The sequence below is a fragment of the Tenrec ecaudatus genome, chromosome 7, assembly GCF_050624435.1.
Source record: "Tenrec ecaudatus isolate mTenEca1 chromosome 7, mTenEca1.hap1, whole genome shotgun sequence".
NCBI classification, from domain to species: domain Eukaryota; kingdom Metazoa; phylum Chordata; class Mammalia; order Afrosoricida; family Tenrecidae; genus Tenrec; species Tenrec ecaudatus.
This window is the reverse complement of record NC_134536.1, coordinates 118,896,934-118,919,097: the sequence shown is the minus strand read 5'-3', so window position 1 is coordinate 118,919,097 and position 22,164 is coordinate 118,896,934. Positions and strand designations below refer to the sequence as shown.

Here is a 22,164-nt window from a genome sequence, read left to right as displayed (position 1 = left end):
CTCAAAAACCAAACTCACTGTCCTCGAGTCAATTCTAACTCATTTCAATATAAAGGACCAAGTGGAACTGCCCATGTGGGTTTCTAAGACTGTAAATCGTATGGGAGCAGAAAGCCTCATCTTTGTCCCTTGGAATGGCTAGTAGATTTGAACTGCTGACCTTGTAGTTAGTAGCTCAATGTGTATAACCCACTATGCCACCAGAGTTCCAGTTTGTCTGGTATTATTTTATCTCTAGTTTACGGATGAAGACAAATGAGGCACAGGAGGTTACACTGCATGTCCACAGTCACACAACTTTTAGTGGCAAAGTCGGGATTCAAAGATGTCTGTCCAGGTAATGACGACATTCTACAGTTGTCTCTAGACCCCTTGGCTGTAGCCAACCCTGTGTTAGGGAACTGAATCCCGAGAGCAGACTGGGAAACCCTCAGGGGCATACATGATTGGATTTCTGTGAATTCAGCCACCCCATCAACTGCTGCAAACTGGCTTTATTTTGGTACAAAGGACAGAGTGGTCGTGAAGGCCCGACATTGTCTTCGGGAATAAAAGGACCAGCCCGACACGTTAATAGATTCTACTTGGGACAGCAAAGCGGACAAAGCAGTCATATAATTGCAGCTAGTGTTTGAAATGTTGGGAAATGAGCAATGAAAAGGACAGAAATATGGCCGTTGTTAAACTAGGGCTGCCACGGGGATGAAAGGGCTTCTTATAATGTGACCATTTCTCCTGGTTCCTCTTTTGGCAGGAGACATCCACGTTCTCCCACTGAGTCTTTTGAGTTTGCTTCTAGCACAGCTAATTGTGTTTATTTGTCTCCAGAATCACATGCCTGCCTCCTCTCCCTTGCCTTTTCTTCAGGGCTCTTGCCTGCTGGGTACGCTTCTACTGCCGGGACGTGCTCCTCACCTGGGAGCCAGTTGGCTGACTACACAGAGTAAATGTGGGGAGGGCAGCATTGCCTCTCCAGAGACGTGACTTGGCCTCTGGCTTCCAGGCCCCCTCCACAGGGCAGGGAGAGAGGCTGTAGACGGCTGGGAAAGGAGCAGTCTCTTGTGCCAAACTGTACCCTACACGCTCCATCGCGGTGTGAACAGAGCAGAGAGCAAATAAACACTATTGAATACTAGATTAAGAGAGCCCTGCTAGTTCAAGAAAACAAGTCTTCATTTTCTTCAATCAAAACGAAGCAACACAAAACATCCCATTGACTCTTCTGTCTTAGTAGTTACCTTTACTGATGGACCCCACTGGCAGTAGCTGGATTAGCCAACGTCCGTTTTTCCCCCCCTCCCTTCCAGCCACATCACTGCTGGAGAACTTCCCCACTCCTTCTTCACCGTCACACTGGCAGCGCCATTCTAGTCTCGGGGCGGTGGAGAGAGAGCCTAGCCAAAGCATGACACCTTGTTGCTCTCTGGGACATGCCACAAGGGCTTCAGGGTCCTGTTCAGGGAATGTGTGTTTTTCTTTGAACACTGTTGTTGCAGGTATTCTGACATAGCTTTTCATTATCGATCCAACCACTGCTTTTTCAAAAGTTCAATGGGGAAAACCCTGGACTGCAAGCCACTTAACTATAGGAGCATCCTCTTAGGGAAGGCAAATGCCTGGCTCTGTGCCCTCAACTCCCCAAGAGGTCTCTCCCAGGAGCCTGTGTCAGACATTCTAAATCGATCACAGGACCTTGCCCTGAAGATTCCACCTAGACCTGGCATGCTGCTCTCACTCCAGGAAGCTGTTATTAAACCACAGAGATCGCCTTGGAGATAGAAATCTGTTTGCCCTGTTCAAAGTTAGTTGTCTATAAAGCCTTTCCCCATGCCAAAATTCTGGGAGCCATGATGTTCAATCCAACGTACAGCGACCCAGTGGGTTGCCATTAGCTAATGGGAGTAGAGCGCCTAATCCTTCTCCCTTGGAGAGGCTGGTGGTTTTCAAACTTGCAGTTAGCCGCCCCATGTGTAATCCATGATGCCACCAGTGTTCTTAGCCCAGTAATCGGATCATAGCGAGGGCAACGTTATCATCGAATGATGCTAAATCCTGTCAAGAACGCAGACAGGTAGGGCAAATGCCCCAAAGGACAACGGCTCCAGGAGGATTGGGAGGTCGCAACTCTCTTTACAGCCCCTAGTGGGTCCTCCAGGAGGTTTGAGAACTGATTGGTTGGTATGGGTTTTATCTTCACTTTCCTCATAGGTTCTATTCTTTCCTGTGATTCTTAAAGAGATAAACTCGAAAACCTTGGAATTTCCTCCTACTGATCATAAATGCCTTATAATAAGGGTTCCGGGGCATACCTTGCCTAACAGGTTATGCTGATGAGTTGGTGTCTCCTGGGTAGGAGCTGGGCAATCTAGAAAGACCTGCCAAGTCATATCAACCTCCCCTCACTTCCAGATCATCTCATGATATTAAGTAACCTTGGTGGAGAGGGACTGGAGTTCCAGTTATGTAACAAGACCCACAAGCAAAGCACTGGACACGACAGCTGCAAGGGCAGCCTGGCTGGTGCGAGACAGTGATGCGCTTGGAGGATATGGAAGCTTCATGTAGGAACTCCTCTGGACCCCACCCCATGTGCCCATTTAAGGACTGAAATTCTAAGCAGAGCACTTACTATGTGTCCTGAGTCATTCTAGCAAATGGTTTAATCTGAGGGTATCCTGGGAGCCAGCAGGTTAGAAGTAAGGGGTGCTATGAGCCCCTAAGCTTATGGCTGGCATCGTGAAGGAGAAGTGGGAAAATGCTGAATTTGTAGCTGGGGGCTCAGATTTGAGGATATTGTGGGGACTCCCAAGCTTGCAGCTGGTGTCAGAGGTCTTGGGGTGACTTGGTGATCTGGAGTACTGCCGCCTTCACTTGTGAGGTCCAGCCCAGCTCCGAGGGGGTAAGGTCAGAGGAAGAAGCGGTGCAAGGTCATTTGGTGTCAAAACAGATGAGGAATAGAATTGAAAAGGGGAATTAAAATTTTCCAGCCAGTTGGTAAGTGAAGGGAAGTTGTCTTCTTATAGGAGACCCCTTAAAAACCTGAAACTCATTGCCATATGTCCATCCCAACGTACTGTGACTCCATATAGGCTTTCTCAGGCTGTCAATCTTTACAGGAGCAAACAGCCCCATCTTTCTCCGATAGCGTGGCTAGTGTATTTGAACTGCTGACTCTGAGGTTAACAAACACCTTACTATTCAAGGTGAACACAAAGGAGCCTGTTGTTAATGTGTTCCCAATCTTGTATAACAGCAGGACTAAGCTGGATTTAGATTCAATGTAGTGTAAGGACTCATGAAAGCAAGGAACTTGGCACATGGTTCTACCGAATTATCTTGGCTAACACTTCTCTTTACTTTCGAAGAAATTGAGAGTATATTAAGATAACCTATGAAGCAACAGAGCTTCCTTGACAGATACTTCAATCCTCATCACTGTGTTAGTGTCAGGGACAAATGTTTGAGGCCCTCACTTGCTAACTCAAAGGCATGAGGTTTGAGCTCACTCAGAGAAAGTCCTGGGTGACCAGGGCCCCAAACCAGGCATTAAAAATCCTGTGGAGCAAACACGTGGGGTCACCGTGAGCTGGGATCAGCTCTGTGGCAACCATAGATAGATAAGATAGAAATGCAGATAGACAGATGTAGATGGATGGAGATAATCTACAGGGTGGTAGGGATTAGACCAGCCAGTAGTCACAAACATTACTACTAAGCTGCTTGGGTTGGTTCAAGCCAGGCTGTATCTGGGAAGTTTGAGAGAGACGCCAGCTTGCCCTCTGGGCTGTTAAGACCACGGATCGCGTGTGCTCACACACATTGTTTTCTTTGCATGCTATTTCAACAGTATATTCTTTTGCAAGACAAAGTCAAACCAAAGCTCGTTTTGGAACTGGAATGCTCTGATTTAACAGTACGGGCCAGCAGGGGTGCTTTTCCATGTCAGAGTCTCAGCTGGATGAGATGAACTCAGGGAGGAAAAGACTAGGAAGGGAGGTGAGGGGGGAACCCTTGGATGACAAGCAGAGCACTAGATTGGTGAAGTATTTTAAAAATACTTTTTAAAACTCAGGTAAGATTTACAGCTCCTTTCCTACCTTCACCTCCAATTCAGTATGTACTTTCATCCAGTAATGCGGACGTAAAACTCTTATTTCAGGTGAAATTGTGTCTAACTTAATACTTTTCTTCCCTTTCTCCATCTTTTTGAATATTATATAAAAAGAGGCCAAAAGGAATCGTTTGCTTTTGTTATTTGGAAATGTCCAAAGCGATTGAATTCTCCAGAGGAACCGGTGAGGCTAAAGTAGAGTTGAGAATGGATGCAACTCTTCAGTAGCTACGACGGATCCTTTGACGGAGGAAGCTTGCAGCGCTGGAGAGCAGACTGCAAGTGCTTCCCCTGGCTTTCCTGGTAACGTTACGAGCCTGTCTCTTCTCAGCCCATGTGGTATATGGAACCTGCCCAAATGGCTGTAACTTGCCAGGAAAGCTTCCAGCTGGTACTCCAAGGACTCTACAATGCATCCCTTTGGCTTTAAACGTGCATTTTATTTCAATGTTGTCTCATTAGCGAATTTATCTAATGGTGGCTCTAACCATCGGATAAGCCTGAAACACAGTGACACTTTCTGGACCCACCAGCATGTTATCTTGGGCGTGTAGTTGCGTCTCTTTCTGCTTCGTTTCCAATGTTAATTCAGAAATAAAAGTGCTGGCTTCTCTTTCCTATTCTCCATTTACAGATGGAGCAGTTGGTGCTCAAAAGGACTGTGCTTTATTTTTAAGTCTGTGATTCAGTCCTCTGATGAGAATAGGACTTGGGCCTGCTGTCTTCCAGCTCACTCTGCCTCGAAGATCAATACAACCCCCAAGAAGAAAATGCTGTTGACCTTTAAATGGTGTTTCTGAGAGCTGTGTCTCACTGATATCAATGATAGTCTTCTCTGCCCCAATATTGTCTTGATTAACCTATGCTCAATTCCACTAGCTTTTACATATTCCACTCAGAAGAGAAAAATATCAAAGCACGTGCAAAGTCCTCTTAGAACGTCTGTTGTATAACAACTCATCAGATGGGTCCTAGACTAACCATGGCCACAGTCCAGTCTTGACCACGTAGACCTCTTTTAGCCAAGCTGCACAAGGACCCTTGATATCCCAGGGGAGACGAGGGCTTGGCAGTTCAGGATTATTGAAGTTATACTCACACACTTAACAAAGCCAACCAGCATATTTTAGACTGCTTTCTAGTAAATGATGTTGAAAGAAAGCATTTCCTAAATGGCTGGTCCTGGCATAGACTCTGGAGGGAAATCTACTGGGATACGAATTCTGGCTCTACCACTTTGTAGCTGGGTGACTTTCAGCAAGAGTTTTAACTTCTTACTTCATCTGTACAGTAGCCAAAAGCAGTAATCTTATTTCATAGGAATGGCTGCCTTACAAAGAGAGGGCTTCACGAAGTGTGTGGAGAAATGGAATGAAATTCAATCACTGGTGTTTTTCTCCATCAACTGCTGAGAAATCCCATGTGTATCAACAACTTAGCGACATGTTGCTGTCAGCTGAGTCTGGCTTTGGACAACTCTATGGGCAGCAGAGAACTGGGATCCATGGGGTTTTCAGTGGCCGAATTTTCCAAACAGAGATCACCTGGCTTTCCCCCCTTTTTGAATGCTAGCTTTTATTGTTGCCATTTTTAAAATAAATTCAGTTTATTGCTGAATTTCCCCCATTTACATTATAGAAATCTCTTTAAAAACACTGAAATTTCACAAATTACTGAGCGCCCAACAGTTTAAAAAAAAAGTACAAAAGTGACATTAGAAATTGTTTTGAAGAAAAGTGTATTGTCTAAGAGCAAAGAAATATGAATCCAGACAATGAATGGCACAAATACAGCAAAAAGGAGGATTCAGACTGTCTGAGTCACGTTACAGGTGCATTTTGAGGAAAAGTTAACACATTCAATGTGTTCTGAACTAGCCGGTCGTGTCTCTGTCTCTTTGTAAGAGAAGAGCTGGCTTAGCCTTTGCTGCTGCTGGGACAAAGTACTGTCCGTGAGTGGAGAAAAGCGAGGGAGCGTCCACCCTCCCCTGGTACCTGAACAAGAGAACAGTTAGTACAGAAATGGCTTTGGCACTTCAACTCTTAAATATAGTTCCAGACCACTTGTAGCTTCACATGATTCTTTAACACCACGTCTCCGTATTTGTATGTACATTATATATACAATTGTAAAGTTCCTTCTCTGTAAAACAAATCAATTTGACCCCACTCCACATTAGCAAGTAACTCAGGTAGCTTGCTTCTTAGGCCACCAACAACTTTGCTGCTGTTTTCACTTGGTTAAGGAACCCTCTGGGATTGGCTTAAGGCTCTAGTTTAATGCAAATGTTTTAGTCTTAGTAGGAATGACTCTCGAAGACATCACACACCACTGACTCTCTCTTTTGAAGTTGTTTCTCCTTCCTGGATGGATGTAGTGTCTTGCCTGGTAGTCCATAGAGATAAATAGATAGACACACAAAGGGTTCCCCGAGCAAAGGTGATTGTTATCTGTAACCCAAAGAGCAGCACATATGCAGCAGTGGAAAGAACAATGGCGGCAGCGGCAGAAAAGCCTTTCATGATGTTGTCCGTGTACTTGACCACAACTGACGTGGAGAGGCCTCCAACACTCGCAAGGAAGATGGCAAACCAGACATAATATGTGTAACCATAGAAAAATCCTTTTTCTTTAATTTCCTCTCCATCTGACACGTACACGCCAACTAATGTCACAACAATCCCCGATAGATACATTTGAATGTTTCTCACCCAAAGGGAAGTGTCTGAACTCTTTCAAACTTTTTCAAAATACACTCACTCCTGCAAATCCGGAGCACAATACAGCAATTGCTATGGCGCCAAACCCTAACAAAGGGTTCTGTTCCATCACAACTTTTGTAGCTTGGGCTGGTTTCCACCGTACGAGTGTGACTCCTCCACACAGCATAAACACTGAAACCCACTGTAGTTTGCTTAGTGTCCGCTTTAACATTAAAACAGTACATAAAGCAGTACAAGGAATCTTCAACTGATAGGTCACCTGGTACACTGCAGCATCCAGGTTGCTAAGAGCGAGGAAAGCCACGTTGTTCTGCACAGCATACACCAGTGATGGCACACTTAGCTTCATCAGTCCCTGGGGGCTTCCCAAGACATTTTCTCTTGAAGACGTCTTGAATCTACCCAGACTACCAGCTTCTTTAGCTAAAATCCCCACACTTAGCAGTAATTTTATAACCTCTGTAATACACACGGCTGTGGTTGAAAAGTAGAGTTCTCTGCCTGAAGTCCTTGTGTATCTTCAAGCTACGGTGTACGCTGCGGCCACCAGGGTCATCACTGTCAAGCAGTACAACTTAAACCACAAATTGACATTCTCTCTCGGGGCAGCCAGGGTGGCTCGACAGCCCCGCGCGCCCGCAGCGCGCCCTGCGCCAGACTCCTGTTGCCGTTTTTTTATTCAGTGACATTGACACCTGCCACAATACCCAGCAAAACAAAAGTCAATCCAACAGTATCAAACGAAAATTCTAAGGAACAAAATGTGCTCACCGATCTCCAGTAACTGCCCTATGCTGGCACACTGCAGCCACTTTGTGTGTGGCTTCAATTTAGTCTTTAGAGCAAGGCCCGTCTTCTCCACTCCTCTGTAACTTTAGAGAGGAACTTGCAACCCCAATGAATTCTTAATCTAAATATTTTCCCACTCAGTATATGCTCCAACTCGCTTTATTCCCAACATTTTTCTTTTTTAAAAAAATCCTTAAAAATCACTCATGGGCTAGGTAAACTCCAGCCTCCAAAATCCTTTTACCAGAAACAGGAGATGTTGCCTGGCTACCACTACCAACTTCTCTGAAAGGGCTCCTAAGAGAAAGTCTTAGCTACAGTGCGAGAAAAACATGGGACCACATTCACTATCATTTAAAAAAAAAAAAAAGTCTGGTAGAAACCAGTGGAACCTCAGAGACCATGGCCCTTAGACATCCTGGAGCCCTGGAACTGACCTCACCCCCATGGCTCAAACAAGAGGCAGGCCTATACGATGAACAATAACGCCAGGAAAGCGCACACTCTTTAGGACAACCAACCAGAGGAGATCCAAGTGGCAGCATTAGCCCAGGAATAAAGCTCAGTAGCAGGAAGAATGAATGGAAACGAGCACGAGGCCTTTCTTCTGAGGATCTTCTGAGTGGACTGAAGTTTCCAATGTTGGTGATAGGTGCGTAGGGTCTCTATGAGTTGGAACAAACTCGAGGGCCCCTAACACCAACATCTCCCCACTGCCAGGGAATCGATTCTGACCCATGGCAACCCCGTGTAGGCTTTCTGAGTATAAATCTCGATGGAAGCAGACAACTTCACCTTTGGCTCTCTGGTGGGTTGAACTGCTGACCTTGTGGTTAGTAGTTCAACGCCTAACCCACAACCCACCAGGGTTTCTAATAATGCTGAGCATCTAGTGACTTCTTAATATATGTGGGTCATTATAATAGTAATTATTGGCTATTGGATAAAGAGGAGTCAGGAGTGAAGAAGGGAAGAAATGTTAGGTGACTCCCTGGTTTAGTGGAAGAAGATGGATTGTAATCTTTGGTCACCGTCATTTTTCGACATCTCTGTAAGCAGAGATAAGAAGTGGGTGGCTGGACAGTTCTTGTTGCAGATAATAGCTGTTTCCTGTGAGCCGCAAGATCTCTTGTTAGCTTTCTTATGGACTTTGTGTGAGCTTTCAAAAAAATGAAATCCCCCATGCTTCAAAATTCCCAGCCAACTAATAACGGGCATAATAACAGCACATAGTAGAAACTCAGCAGATATCTGTTAAAGGGAAAATGGCTTTCCGAAGAGTCCACGCTGTTGGATAAAGGTCATTTCTCCTACGCATGCATTCACTCGCACAGTGCGTATTTACTGAGCGCTCAGAATGTTCCTGTACTCTTCTAGGCACGGGGTAAATCAGGCAACAAAATGGACCAAGATCCCTGTGCAAATAGGGTTTGTGCTCTGGGTCTATGGCAGGCCTGGGGAGAACAGGCAATAAACATATTAAATAAAACAATAAATTAAATGAGGTAACAAAGGAAAAGCAACGAGAGGGTAGGAGGGGAAGGAAGCTCTGTATCCCAGGGAGGGGCAAGTGCAACGGGAAGTCAATAGGGTGGTCAGAGAGAGTTCGGAGAAGGTGGGATTTGAGTGAGAACTAGAAAGGAGTTGGGGGCCTCTTGACTGCTCTGATGATGTGTCCGCCCCTCCAAGGGCCACTAGGGTGCTATGTGGCAGTCAGTGTCCAGACAATGATCAGGTCCTGTGTGTTTGCAAGGTCTACATGATGAGCACCTGATAAACTGTGGTTGTGGCAATTTCAACCCAGTTGAAAAAACAATCGGAGCTCTCCGGTGGCACCTGGGCAGATTGTCTTCAGATGTCATCAGAGACTTTGAGCTTCCATCACAGGAAAGATCAAGGGCAGTTCTCTCAGTTGTCCCTTCCTAAACCCCAAACGCTATACCTACAAGCAAAATAGCAGGGCTTGAGTTTTTCGTTTTAGTTAGCTGAGCACTGTTTGGCCTAAGTTGCTGAGAGAAAACCCACTCCTTTCCGCTATGTATATTAGATACATATGTATATACAGATATATATAACTGATGAGACAAGGGTCTTAAAGGCTTCAGCTGACCTTCCTGTAAACCCTTACCTCAGGAAGGCCACCCGGAGTGCTTGTTTGGGTCATTCTCTCCCAGGGAGGTCAGATGGCATGTAGTGGGGAGCTTCTTAGAAAAACCCTGTGCCCTGGACAGGTTTTATTACTAATTTACGAGGATATTATAAACAAGTGGTATCAACATGCCATCGGTTAAACCAATACTCTGTACTCAAGGGGCGGGGGGAGGGAAGAGAAAAAGATGTGCATCATTGGATTCTTGAACTGATTTTCCACATCTCACTTTTTAAACTTCACTTTAATGTCACTGAGTAGAAATAAAATTAGCATAGTTAGAAGGAGTCTCTCTTTGGTCATTAAGAAGGCCTCTTCCTTTCTCGGCCTCACTTTGTCAGAAACAGATGGGGGAGGGGTGAGAGGAACATCTGTGGATGGGGAGGACAGAAACCTTTGTCCTCACACAAGTCTGCCCCCTGCACAAGGATTATGAAGCTGTGTGTCTAGCCATCCAAAACACAGTGGTTTGTGAATCACTCTGCCATCTGGAGTTGTATAATAGCGAAGGTCATGGGGATTGGGAGGGAGAAAGGACTGAACTCCCTCTTTAAGGCTGCTCCACACTGATGGCAGTACGCACCAGGTGACTGGAAAAGCACAGCACCAACCACGAAAAATTGCATCTCTCTCTCCCCACTCCCTTTTGGTAACATTTTTATTAGCCCAATATCTGACTTCATTCTGAATGAAACCATTATAAAAAGCATGGTATCTTACATGTGGTATCTTAGGTGTGTTGACAATAAAGAAAACCCACTGTCTTTGACTCAGTTCCAACTCATAGCGACCGAAAGGCCTGAGTAGCACTGCCCCATCCGGTTTCCAAGGCTGTGATCTTTGTGGAAGCAGACTGCTGCATCATTTTCCCACAGAGCCGCTGCTGGGTTAGAACTGCTGTCCTTGGGGTTAGCACCTAAGCACTTTAACCACTGCACCACCAGCACTCCTTGACAATAAAGAAGAAAAACAAAACAAATCCACTGCCATCAAGTCACTTTTGACTCATAGTGACCTTATAGGACAGGGTAGAACTGCCCATGAGTTTCTGAGGCTGTAATTCTTTTTTTTTTAAATCATTTTATTGGGGGCTCGTACAACACTTATCACAATCCATACATCCATTAATGTGTCAAGCACATTTGTACATTTGTTGCCATCATCATTCTCAAAACATTTGCTTTCTACTTGAGCCCCTGGTATCAGCTCATTTTTCCCCTTCCTCCCCACTCCCCCCTTCCTCAGGAACTCTTGATAATTTATAAATTATTATTGTTTTGTCATATCTTATACTGTCCAACATCTCCCTGTACCCACTTTTTCTGTTTTCTGTCCCCTAGGGATGAAGTTACATATCCTTGTAATCGGTTCCCCCTTTCTACCCCACCTTCCCTTCACCCTCCCGGTATCACCATTCTCACCACTGGTCCTGAAGGGATCATCTGTCCTAGATTCCCTGTGTTTCCAGTTCCTATCTGTAACAGCGTACATCCTCTGGTCTAGCCGGATTTGGAAGGTAAAATTGGGATCGTGATAGGAGATTTTACTTCAGCATCGAGAGATTTCCGACAACACTTACATTCATGTGTGGGATACACCCGGACACTGTCTGCTCTGTGCATTTGATTATGCGGAAGATCAAGTGTGGGCGGTGATATCTGAAGACACAAATTAGAGCCAGCTCCTGAAAGGCTTTGACTGTCGGGCTGGAGGGTGGAAGGGGAGTGAGCTTTAGTTGGCACAGAGGAGAGGGCCACCAGCAGATGGGGGCCAGGGCAGGTCACAGGGATGAGCTTTCAGCAAGTCAGCTAAGGTGGGGCTGGAGCCAACCAGAGACTGGAAGATCCAAGATCAGTTAAGGGATTATCAGTATTGTGTAGCTGAGACAGTATGTAGGCCTGCAGGGGACATGGAAAGAGGAACAAATCTGGGATGGGCAGCATTTTTTAAAAGGTGCCCTGATGGCACAGTGATTATGTACTCACCTGTTGACTGAAAGGTTGGCAGTCTGAATCCACCAGCCTCACCAAGTGTGAAAGATGTAGCAATCTGCTTCAGTAAAGATTTATAGCTTTGAAACCTCCGTGCAGGGAATTCTCTTCTAACTTATAGGGTCACTGTGAGTCAGCTTAAGCTCCACAGAAATGAGTTTTTTATTTTAGTGCACTTAAAAAAATTAAAAGAATTTGATGACTGGGATTTAAGGAAACAAACAGAACAAAACCATTGTCTTCAGGATGATTTCAGCTCTTAGCGACCCTATAGGACAGAAGAACTTCTCTGCAGAGTCTGAAACTGTAACTTTCTCCCTCGGGAGCCACAAGGGGTCTGAACCACTGACCTTGTGGTTAGCAAGCAGCTCAATGTTCACCTGACTCCCCACCAGGCCTCCAGTGTGAGGAAAGGAGGAGAGGAAAGAGAGTGATTTCACTTTAGTTTCAACGTTGGGTGACCAGGAATTGGTTGCAGCAATTACAGGTCTAGGCTCCTCAGGTGAAGTTGATTTGAAGTGCACAGTATAGAAGGTGCTAAGGACACATCCAGGTGAGAGAGTGCCCTTGGTTGAGATTAAAAGGCAGGACTTCCTAATGGTCTCACTAGGGTTTATGACTTTCTTTAGCAGTACACATACCTGGTTAGGAAAAAGCTAAAAAAGGTTTAATCGTTAGTGACCCTTTAGGACAGCAGAACTGCCCCCTTTGGGTTTCCGAGGCTGTAAATCTTCACGTAAATAGAAAACCTCGTTTGTCTTTCTCTTCATGGAGTGCTGGTGGGTTCAAACTGCTGACCTACATCGCCCACGGTGCCAACTGGGCACCTTTGGGGTACAACCTGACACGAGGCTGTTTCAAAACTGCAGGGAGTAAGTCCAACCAGTGCCAGAATTTGAGAGAAAAACAGGCCTTTCTGAGCACAGAGGGGCTCAATAGCACTGATGATGTCAAGCGCCTGGCTTATTATGGGAGCTAGGACAGCCTGTTCCTGCCCTTCTCTATGTGACAGGAATAATAAGCGCAGTCTCCAGTGAGATGCAACATGATGAGTTCCTGCCTGGCTGCTCTGTGTCCCACATCTCTGTCCACAGAAGATGGGATGGCAGGCGGCCTCTCAGGAGTAAGCCAGTGATTGGGAAGCTGCTCAGCAGGGGAACTACTGCTGTAGCCACCAGACAGACCACATCCAGACAAACAACACCCAGTCGAAACGGGCCTCTTTTGAAAAAAGGGCCAGCGTTATCTTTGTGAGCTCACTGATTCTTACCTTTAGAAATGGAGACGGGTGAAAGATGGTCTCATGTCACTTTGACTTTGAACTCGGTTCCGTTGACACATGGTGAGTGCCTTTACCCTGATGGTGTGCTGCTAGGAGGAGAGAAGGATGAATAAGTCAGTGTTCCTGTCTCAAGGAGCTTGCAGCCCAATTAGGCAGGAGAGACCAGGCTGTACAGACACAGTGGCAAGTCTGGGTGTTCTTTTTACCAAAACATTTGGGCTAGGTTGAGAGCAGGGCTCCCAACGTGTGCACTGAATCTGTCCCCCTGGGCGTGGAAACCAAGGATTCTCGGCAGGGCCAAACCGGTGTGAATCAATTTGAAACCCTGGTAGACAGGCATTCTGTAAGAACAGAACGGACTCGGAGAAGGATTCTTGGTCAGTGTGAAATTGTGCTACGGTCCTGAGATATTCCAAGGGAGAGATGAAAACGATGTATAAAGTGGCTTGCTTCTTTCTGGTAATTAAAAAAGGGCAGTCTTGGGACTGCCAAAAGAGCTGCCTCAGGTAACCCTACACTTTTGTTCGTTGTAAATGTATATTTAACACACTATAAGCCGGTTTCCCACTTTCATGTGCATGGTTTTATGCCATCAATTCATTCATCATGATGGACAACCATCACTGCCATCTGTTGCCAAGTTTTCACTTCCGTAACCAGTAACACTTCACTTCCTAAACAGTGATTCTCCTTGCCCCTCCCTCCCACACGTGTTGACCAGGAAGTCTGAAGAGACCCGCCCCTTAGGTTTCCCGCACTCTGTCCTGGTAGCTTGCCAGGCCTTTTCCGCAGAGCTCCTAGCTGGGTTGCAACCGCCACCCTTTTCAGGTGGCAGCTGAAATCATCGCATCACCAGGGCTCCTTCCTCTCCCTGGTCACCCCCAGATAGTAAACTCTGGCCTCTTCACACCGACATGCTCGAGATGCTTCACGAGTGAGGCCATACAGTCATCTTCTGTTTGGGAGTGCCAGAGTTCAATCCACAAGGTATTCAAGGTTCCTCCAGGTTCTAACACATGTTGGGACTTCAGTCCTCCTTCTGGCTGAGTAGGATGCCATCGTATGTGTGCACATTTTATTTACCATCAGGTTATCATTGAATCGCTAGGAGGTACTGAATCCTAGTTGGTGGTGGTCCAACCAGGCATAATTGGTTATCAGCTCTTTCTGCCAGGGGAAAATGCATTTCTGGTATTGATTTACAGCCAGTGGAAATCTGCAGCTCTGTTTAGGGCTCACCTGGGCTGGCCCAGGTCCCAGCGGGTTTGCAGCCTGTGATGATTTGTTTCCTGCAGGCGAGCAGCGAGATATAGCAGAGGCTGCATAACTGACGCCAAGCCACAGCTCATGAAGCCACTAGTTATACTCCTGGGAAGTCCAGGGGGACTCCTGTCCCCTGGCTTTAATTAGCAGGTGTTTCAGACAGCAGAGCTTACCTTTACCCAAACAAGTCGTCTCTGAAGAAAATGATCGTGCACCTAGTTGACCTATTGACCGATGGCCTCCCTTTGACTCTGAAATAACCCCTTTCTAAACCATCCCCAGCTTCTTCAAACTCTGCTGCCACGTGTATTATACTCAGAGACAGTTTCATGTGGAGGGTGTAATTTGTGCCTTCACGGTCTATTTTGAAAACAGTGCCTATTCAGGGGAGGCTGAGCTGAGACGGGAGCAGTACGTTGTTGTTGTTGTTGTTGAGTGCCATTGAGTCGGTTACAATTCCTGACGGACTCATTGTATAAACACGCCCCCGTCCTGCAGCAGCCTCACGGTTGTTAGGTTTGAGCCCATGGGTGCAGCCAGTGCCCAACCATCTCAAGGCAAGTCTTCCTCTTTGTCGCGGACGCTCCACTTCTTGATGTGCTGCTCCAAGCACATCAAAGTCTCTCCTGATCCTATGTCCCAGTCTCACCAAGCTCCTTTCTAAGGAAAGTTCTGTCTTTCACCTAAAACAGATGCGTTCCTTCTCTAGAAGCCCATGGTATATTCGAAGTATGAAGCCCATTTGGGTTTGTGTGCTGAAGGAAAAGTCTTTTGACATGATAAACAACACACAATCTGGTAAACAAGCGGCCATCTAGCTCAGAAGCAACAAAGCCCACATATAAGAAGCACACCAGCCTGTGCAATCACGAGGTGTCAAAGGGATTGGGTATCAAGCATCATTAGAACAAAAAAAAATCATTATAATTGTGAATGAGGGGGAGGGCGGAGGGGAGACCCAATGCCTATCTGTAGGCAACTGGACATCCCCTTACAGAAGGGTTGCAGGGAGGAGATGAGCCAGTCAGGGTGCAGTGTAGCAATGATGAAACATACAACTTTCCTCTAGTTCCTAAATGCTTCCTCCCTGCCCCACTATCATGATCCCAATTCTACCTTACAAATCTGGCTAGACCAGAGGATGTATACTGGTACAGATAGGAAATGGAAACACAGGGACTCTAGGACAGAGGATCCCTTCAGGATCAGTGATAAGAGTAGCAATACCCAGAGGGATGAGGGAGGGTGGGATGGAAAGGGGGGAACCGATTACAAGGATCTACATATAACCTCCTCTATGGGGGACGGGCAACAGAAAAGTGGGTGCAGGGAGACATGGGACAGTATAAATATGACAAAATAATAATTTATAAATTATCAAGGGTTCATGAGGGAGGGGAAAATGAGGAGCTGATGCCAGGGGTTTAAGTGGAGAACAAATGTTTTGAGAATGATGAGGGCAATGAATGTACAAATGTGCTTTACACAATTGATGTATGTATGGATTGTGATTAAGAGTTGTATGAGCCCCTAAAAAATGATCAAAAATACAAAAGAACACCAACCGCTGGTCCACACAGTCAAATACCTTTGTTTAATCACTAAAACACAAGAAAACATTTAAAATACCCACACCCAATCTAAGAGAATATGCCTGCTGTATTAATAATAGATTCAATTTTTTTCCCCTCTTAGTCCCCATATGACTAGGATCCCTGGTCGTGTAGTGATTACACATTGGGCTGTGATCTGAATGGTCAGTAGCTCAAAACCAGCAGCAGCTCCAAGAGAGACTGGGCTTTCTTACTCCTGCAAACAGTTACAGTCACAGACACCCACAGGGACTCGCTGTGTGTCAGCATTAACTTGATGGCAGTGAATCCCCTCCCCTGTGATCAGTATAGCCACACCAATGCAGCTACATTGCTGTAAGCCTAGCTTTATTAGTGCTGTGTGCTGACTAGTTCACACCAACAGCCACACAATAATAAAAGGATCTATGTATTCCTTTATCATTCTGAGCGAGGAGTCCATCCCTCTTACCAATTAATTCTGTTTTACCTATTTTTATGCCAAATACTTCTATTCAGAGTAACAAACTTTATTTTTCCAATGATTAAAGTAGAAAATGTTTGTTGTTAAAAAGTAGTGCAAAAGAACAAAAAAATCTATCATTATGAATGAGGAGGAGTGCAGATTAGAGACCCAAAGCCCATCTTACAGAAGGTTCGAGGGGAGGAGATGAGCCAGTCAGGGTGCAGTGTAGCAACAATGAAGCACACAACTTTCCTCTAGTTCCTAAATGCTTCCTCCAACCCCACTATCATGATCCCAATTCTATCTTACAAATCTGGCTAAACCAGAGGATGTACACTGGTACAGATAGGAACTGGAAACACAGAAACTCCAGGACAGATTACCCCCTCAGGACCAGTAGTGAGAGTGGCGATACTGGGAGGGTGGAGGGAAGATGAGGTAGAAAGAGGGAACCGAGCAGAAGGATCTACATGTAACTCCCTCCCTGAGGGGTGGACAACAGAAAAGTGGGTGAAGGGAGATGTCAGACAGTGTAAGACATGACAAAATAATAACTTATAAATTATCAAAGGTTCATGAGGGAGGGGGTAGCAGGGGTTGGTGAAATGAGAAGCTGATACAAGGGCTCAAGTAGAAAGCAGATGTTTCCAGAATGGTGACGGCAACAAATGTACAAATGTGCTTGACACAGTGGATGGATGTATGGATTGTGATAAGAGTTGTATGAGCCCCCAGTAAAATAGTTTAATAAAATGTTTAAAAAAGTAGTGCAGTGGCCATGCCTGCCCATGAGTTGAATGGGGCAGGCTGGGCATGTGCTAACAACGGTAGCCCGGGAAGGAAAGTACAGTTCCCTGAAATCCCATCTCTTGGAAACCTCTGTGCGAGCACTGTGATCATCTGCACTCCGTGCTTTTCCTGTGCCTTAACAGTTGTATGCTCACGAAGTGGAGCGTACACACATGCGAACTTGTGTTTTGTTGAATGGAGGCAATAGCCATCTTTTTGGTGCCCTGTTGGTGTAGGGGTTACACGTTGGGCTGCTAAATACAAGTTCAAAATCACCACTCGCCCTGTGGGAGGAAAATGAGATTACCTACGCCCATAGGGGATTCCAGTCTCAGAAACTCACAGGGGCAGTTCTGTTTCCTACAGGGTCACCATGAGTCCAAATGGGCACCATGGCAGTGCATATGGTTTCTTACTGTGGGTGGTGCAGTTGATCTAAGCACTGGGCTGCTCACCATCAGGTCAGCAGTTCAAACCCACCAGCTGTTCCTCAGGAGACAGCTGTTCCTCGGGCTGTCTGCTTCTGCAAGTGAAGAAATTGATGCATACATGTATGTCATGTATTTTTCTAGAACAGTAAATGTAAATACATATCCATGTGATTATCTTAATAAGTGCTTAGTACTCTATACTATAGTGATTATTTAATCAAGCACCTTATGTCTGCATATCAAGGTAGCTATATATGTTTGCTTGATACTGTTAAATTGGGGGGGGCATATACATTGCCTCTTAGTGAATCTGAATCCATGTTAAAATGACCTCTGCTAATGGTCAGTTTCTGCTGGTCGTAGCAGTTTTGTATTAGGTGCCTTTGTGAACAGTGCTATGGTGGGCAGATGTGACTACATCCCACAGAAGATGACTGCAGGAGCCAACAGCTATTTGTGGCTGTTTGCAGCTCCACCTCTCCTCTGGTTAGACCAAAGTCTCTGCTCAGAAGTGCAGTTTTGTCCTTGCACACCAGGTTGCCACGTGGGCTGTTGTTCCTTGTCAGCCATCTGGCTATACAGTGATGTGTGGGGCTGGGCTTCCTTGGATTCTGAAAGCACTTCTGTCTTTGATGGAAAGCATCCCTCTTCTGTTCTGTCCAACAACCAGCAAGCCATCTTCCTGCCATCTGCATGAGTCCAGCACAGTCTCATGAGGGGTTTCAATGCCACTGGATCTGCTTGTTGGTGTTATCAATATACTGCTTGATGCTCAGTCCAAAACAAAATGTCCCCCAGATGGACTACTGAACTGTACAGTATTGAAGCTGGCGCACTGGAAGGGTAAAGACATTGGCAGAGTGATGTTGAGGGGTTTGCTGGGGTTGAAAGTAAAAGCCTGGATTTCCATGCCTGATTCAGTGTTCTTTCCAGGACATGAAAGATTCCAGGTTTGTGGTAGGTTCACATAAACAAACAAACAACCCTATTGTCCTGTCCATTCAGGCTCAACCCTCTAGAATAGGGATCAGCAAATGGTGGCTTGAAAGCCACGTGCGGCAATTTCAGTACATACATGTGGCTCTGAAGTAAACTGAAAAATTCTAAAGGCTATTTATTATTCAGAGAGTGGTGGTTTCATTTGTTTGTAAAAATCTATGTCTGGCTCTCAAATAACTTTTAAATTGTTGTGAGGGGCAGGATTAGCTCTTCCGTCTCCAAAGTGTGCCGATCCCTGCTCCAGCACATAGATTTGCCTCCCAGGCTTCCAATGCTGCAACCTTTATAGAAGCCAGCGGCACAGCTTTCTTCCACAGAGTGGCGGGAGGGTCTGACAGGCTAACCCTTCAGCTAGCAGCTGAGTTCTTAACCACAAAACTCCCAGGCCTCCTTATGTCCACCCAGGGCCCTTGTCATGGCTCAGACAGAGACCCCATGCTCAGAGATCCCCACTGCTCTGAAGAGCTTCTGCTTGGGCTCCAGAGAAAGTGTCATTGGGATCAAACCATGTTAGGTTCCCAAAGAGTGCCAATTTAAATTTAATTCTCCATTTTATCCATTAGGAAGAGGGTTTCTAGATAGCATATTACTTGTACATCAGAGTTCCGTGATCGTTCTGTCAGCTGCTTAGAAGGTCGCACTCCACCAGCACTGTAGTCAGCTCCATGTCTCTTTAAGGTGAACGGGCCTGTCTCAGTGATCTAGTGTTGCTCCCATATAAATACTACAAAGGGGTGGCTTTAACACAGACATTTATTTTTGGAAGGAAAGAAGAATTGAGGGCACCAGATCTAAGGGAAGTCTTTCTCTGTCAGCAATGGGGCAAAGTCCTTGACTTCATTCAGCATTTCTGGGGGATCCCCGTGTGTCTTGATGTTAGTCTTCCTCCAGGGCTTGGAGGCACTGAGGTCCCTCCTCACTCCTCACATTCCAAGGGAACTCCCCTTACACAGGAGCAAGGCTTGGGACAGAAGAAGGGGGCTGCATCCCACCCTGGTCCTAAGATCCTAACCTAATCCTCTTTAACAGAACCTGATCCTTTCTCCTTTACACTGTGGAGGTCAGTATTTATAACACATCACAAAGGATAATTACATCACATCACCTTATGGGGGTGATTACATCTTTGTATTCCTGCCAAACCACTGAGACTCGTGGCTTAGTCAAGTTGACATATTTTGGGTGGACACAAGGCTCATTAGGTTTATGACCTTACAGACCTCTTAGATTTAGATGTTGTGGAGAGTATGTTTCTATTTCTTAGATAGTTCTGGAGTCTGATTTACAAAAATTTCACTGGGAAAGAACTGAGAGAGGTGTTTTGTTTGTTTTTAAAGTATTAAATCTTTTATTGCACATTGCCTTTATGTATTGATAAATTTAGATATGATAGCAGTTTGTAGGTCTGGTGTTTTCTTTTGTTTGTTTTTATTTTAATTATTTTATTGGGGGCTCGTACAACTCTTATCACCATCCATCCATCCATCCATCCATCCATCCATCCATCCATCCATCAATCGTGTCGAGCACATTTGTACCTCTGCTGCCCTCTTCATCTGAGAGAGGTTGGTTCGGGTTGTCGTTTTGAAGTAGTGCTCGTTTGTGCCAGGGCAGCTGTAGAGCTGTAGATTATCTTGGATAAGGAGTCAAAGCAATGCCACAGCAGCATGTCTGAAGTTCTGTATCATCACACACCCACATAAAGGTACACATAAGGGTCCATTTCTTGAGGGTCATCTAGCATGGTGATGAGAGCCACACGCACTAAGTCTAACTGCCTAGGTTTGTATCCTGGCTCTGCCATGCATGTATGTAATCTTGGGCAAGTCACTTAAATCTCTTTGGGCCCGTTTCTTCATCTATAAAATATGGTTTATGATAACCATAGCATCAACTTCAGATAATTTGGTGGAATACTAAGTGAGTTAATAAGTGTTAAGCACATTACAAAACTGGTGATAAACATCATCTTAAGTGTAATACTTTTACACTATTCATTCATTTATTAAAAGATGATATATGGGAACAGCTCCATGTGCTGATATGCAGTGTTGGATGATGCACAGATGGTCACTCCTTAACTGAACTTATAATTGAGCAAAGAGAGAGGCATATGGGCCAGCACTCTGTAGTCACAGAGAAAGAAAAGTTCTACAGGGGAGGGTGATACATGGAGTCACAGGGTAGGGGAAGAGGTACCTATGGGAAGGCTTCAAGAGGCAGTGGGGAGGTGGGGCAGATTTGAGATGGGACATGAAAGGGTGAACTGGCCAGTGGGCATCAGAGACGAGGACATACCAGATGTGTGCCAAAACAAAAAGGCCTGAGAGGGTGGCAGGGCTGGAGCACAAATGCAAAGCGGCAGAGGTGGAGGCCAGTCATGTAGACATGCAGGCCGCCTCCATCCCACAGGCGCTCCTACAGGAGGTGACCAGGGCAGGGCCCACACCCGAGCCTGTCCGGAGAAGAGTCCAGCAGGGAAAGGAGGCTCTGGGAGCACTGAAGGCAGCAAGCAGGACTGCTCTCCCAGTTGAGTCTGCTGCTTGGGGCCCTGGGGGCCCGGGCGCTCCCCTGTCTACACTGCTCATCCACATTCTCTCTGAATATTTATAACCACCCAGAAAGGATTTTTACTGTGTTTCTGAAGAAGCACAATAATTGCAAAAAGGAGTCATTTCATCGTTTCATACAACGTTCCTGAAAAGGGAAAAATTTTGGATCGTTTTCATTGATCAAAAGAAGGTAAACAAAGTTAAACTTTAAAAAACCATTTGTTTTTAGTTCTATGACTTCCTTTTGAAAAGAAAATGTAAATTTATACCTTTAGGGTAAAATGTCAAAGAATGGCCATAACCATAGATTTTTACCTTCTTTTTTACTCTATTTCTTAAGAGTAATTTTTTTTCTAAATAATTTTAAAGGAGCTTCAGTAAAAAAAAAAAATAGCAAAATTGGTGGTGGCACAGAGATTGCATGTTGGGCTGCTAATTTCAAGGTTAGCAGTTTGAAGCCACCAGCAGCAATTTAGGGCAAAGACAGGGCTTTCTGATCCTGTAAAGAGTTGGTCTCAGAAATTCATGGAAGAGTATACCCTTTTCTATAGGGTTGCTATGAGTTGGCATGACTCAGTGGCAGTGAGTTTGAGCTTTTTGTTTGATATAATCAAAAGCATTAGATAAGCTTTTACAAAAAATATCTATGTTCAGCAAATTCATGGTATAGCTACCATACTGAGTCCAAAATAATTGGCATATAGTTAAGACCTTTTAAAGAAATTGGAGGTGGAACTTCATGAAGATTTCCTAGAAGTATATCCCCACAATTTTCCTTTCCAATTATCAAACCATTACATTAATAACAATATAAGATAGACAGAAAAGTGTATGTATGTACAGGGAGGTTGAAAAATGTTTGTGGAAAAATTCCACTTTCTTTAAATTCTATTTTTCCACAAACTTTTTGAAACCCCTTATGTATATGTATAATGATTTTTATTGAACTGTATATTTTTAGTGAGTTGTTTATCCCAACTATTCTTTGAACTTTAAAGCACATTTTGCTGATTGCCCATTTTATTGTTAATTATTCTGTTTCTCTGAT

The 22,164-nt window shown here is 45.1% G+C and overlaps 1 protein-coding gene and 1 pseudogene across 1 annotated transcript in view; one reads left to right on the top strand and one right to left on the bottom strand.

The window, feature by feature from the left end:
* Positions 1-22,164, top strand: part of PAQR8 (progestin and adipoQ receptor family member 8) — a 60,808-nt gene that overhangs the window by 21,970 nt on the left and 16,674 nt on the right. The window lies entirely within an intron of this gene.
* LOC142452474 (CMP-sialic acid transporter-like) lies at positions 6,387-8,660 on the bottom strand (annotated as a pseudogene).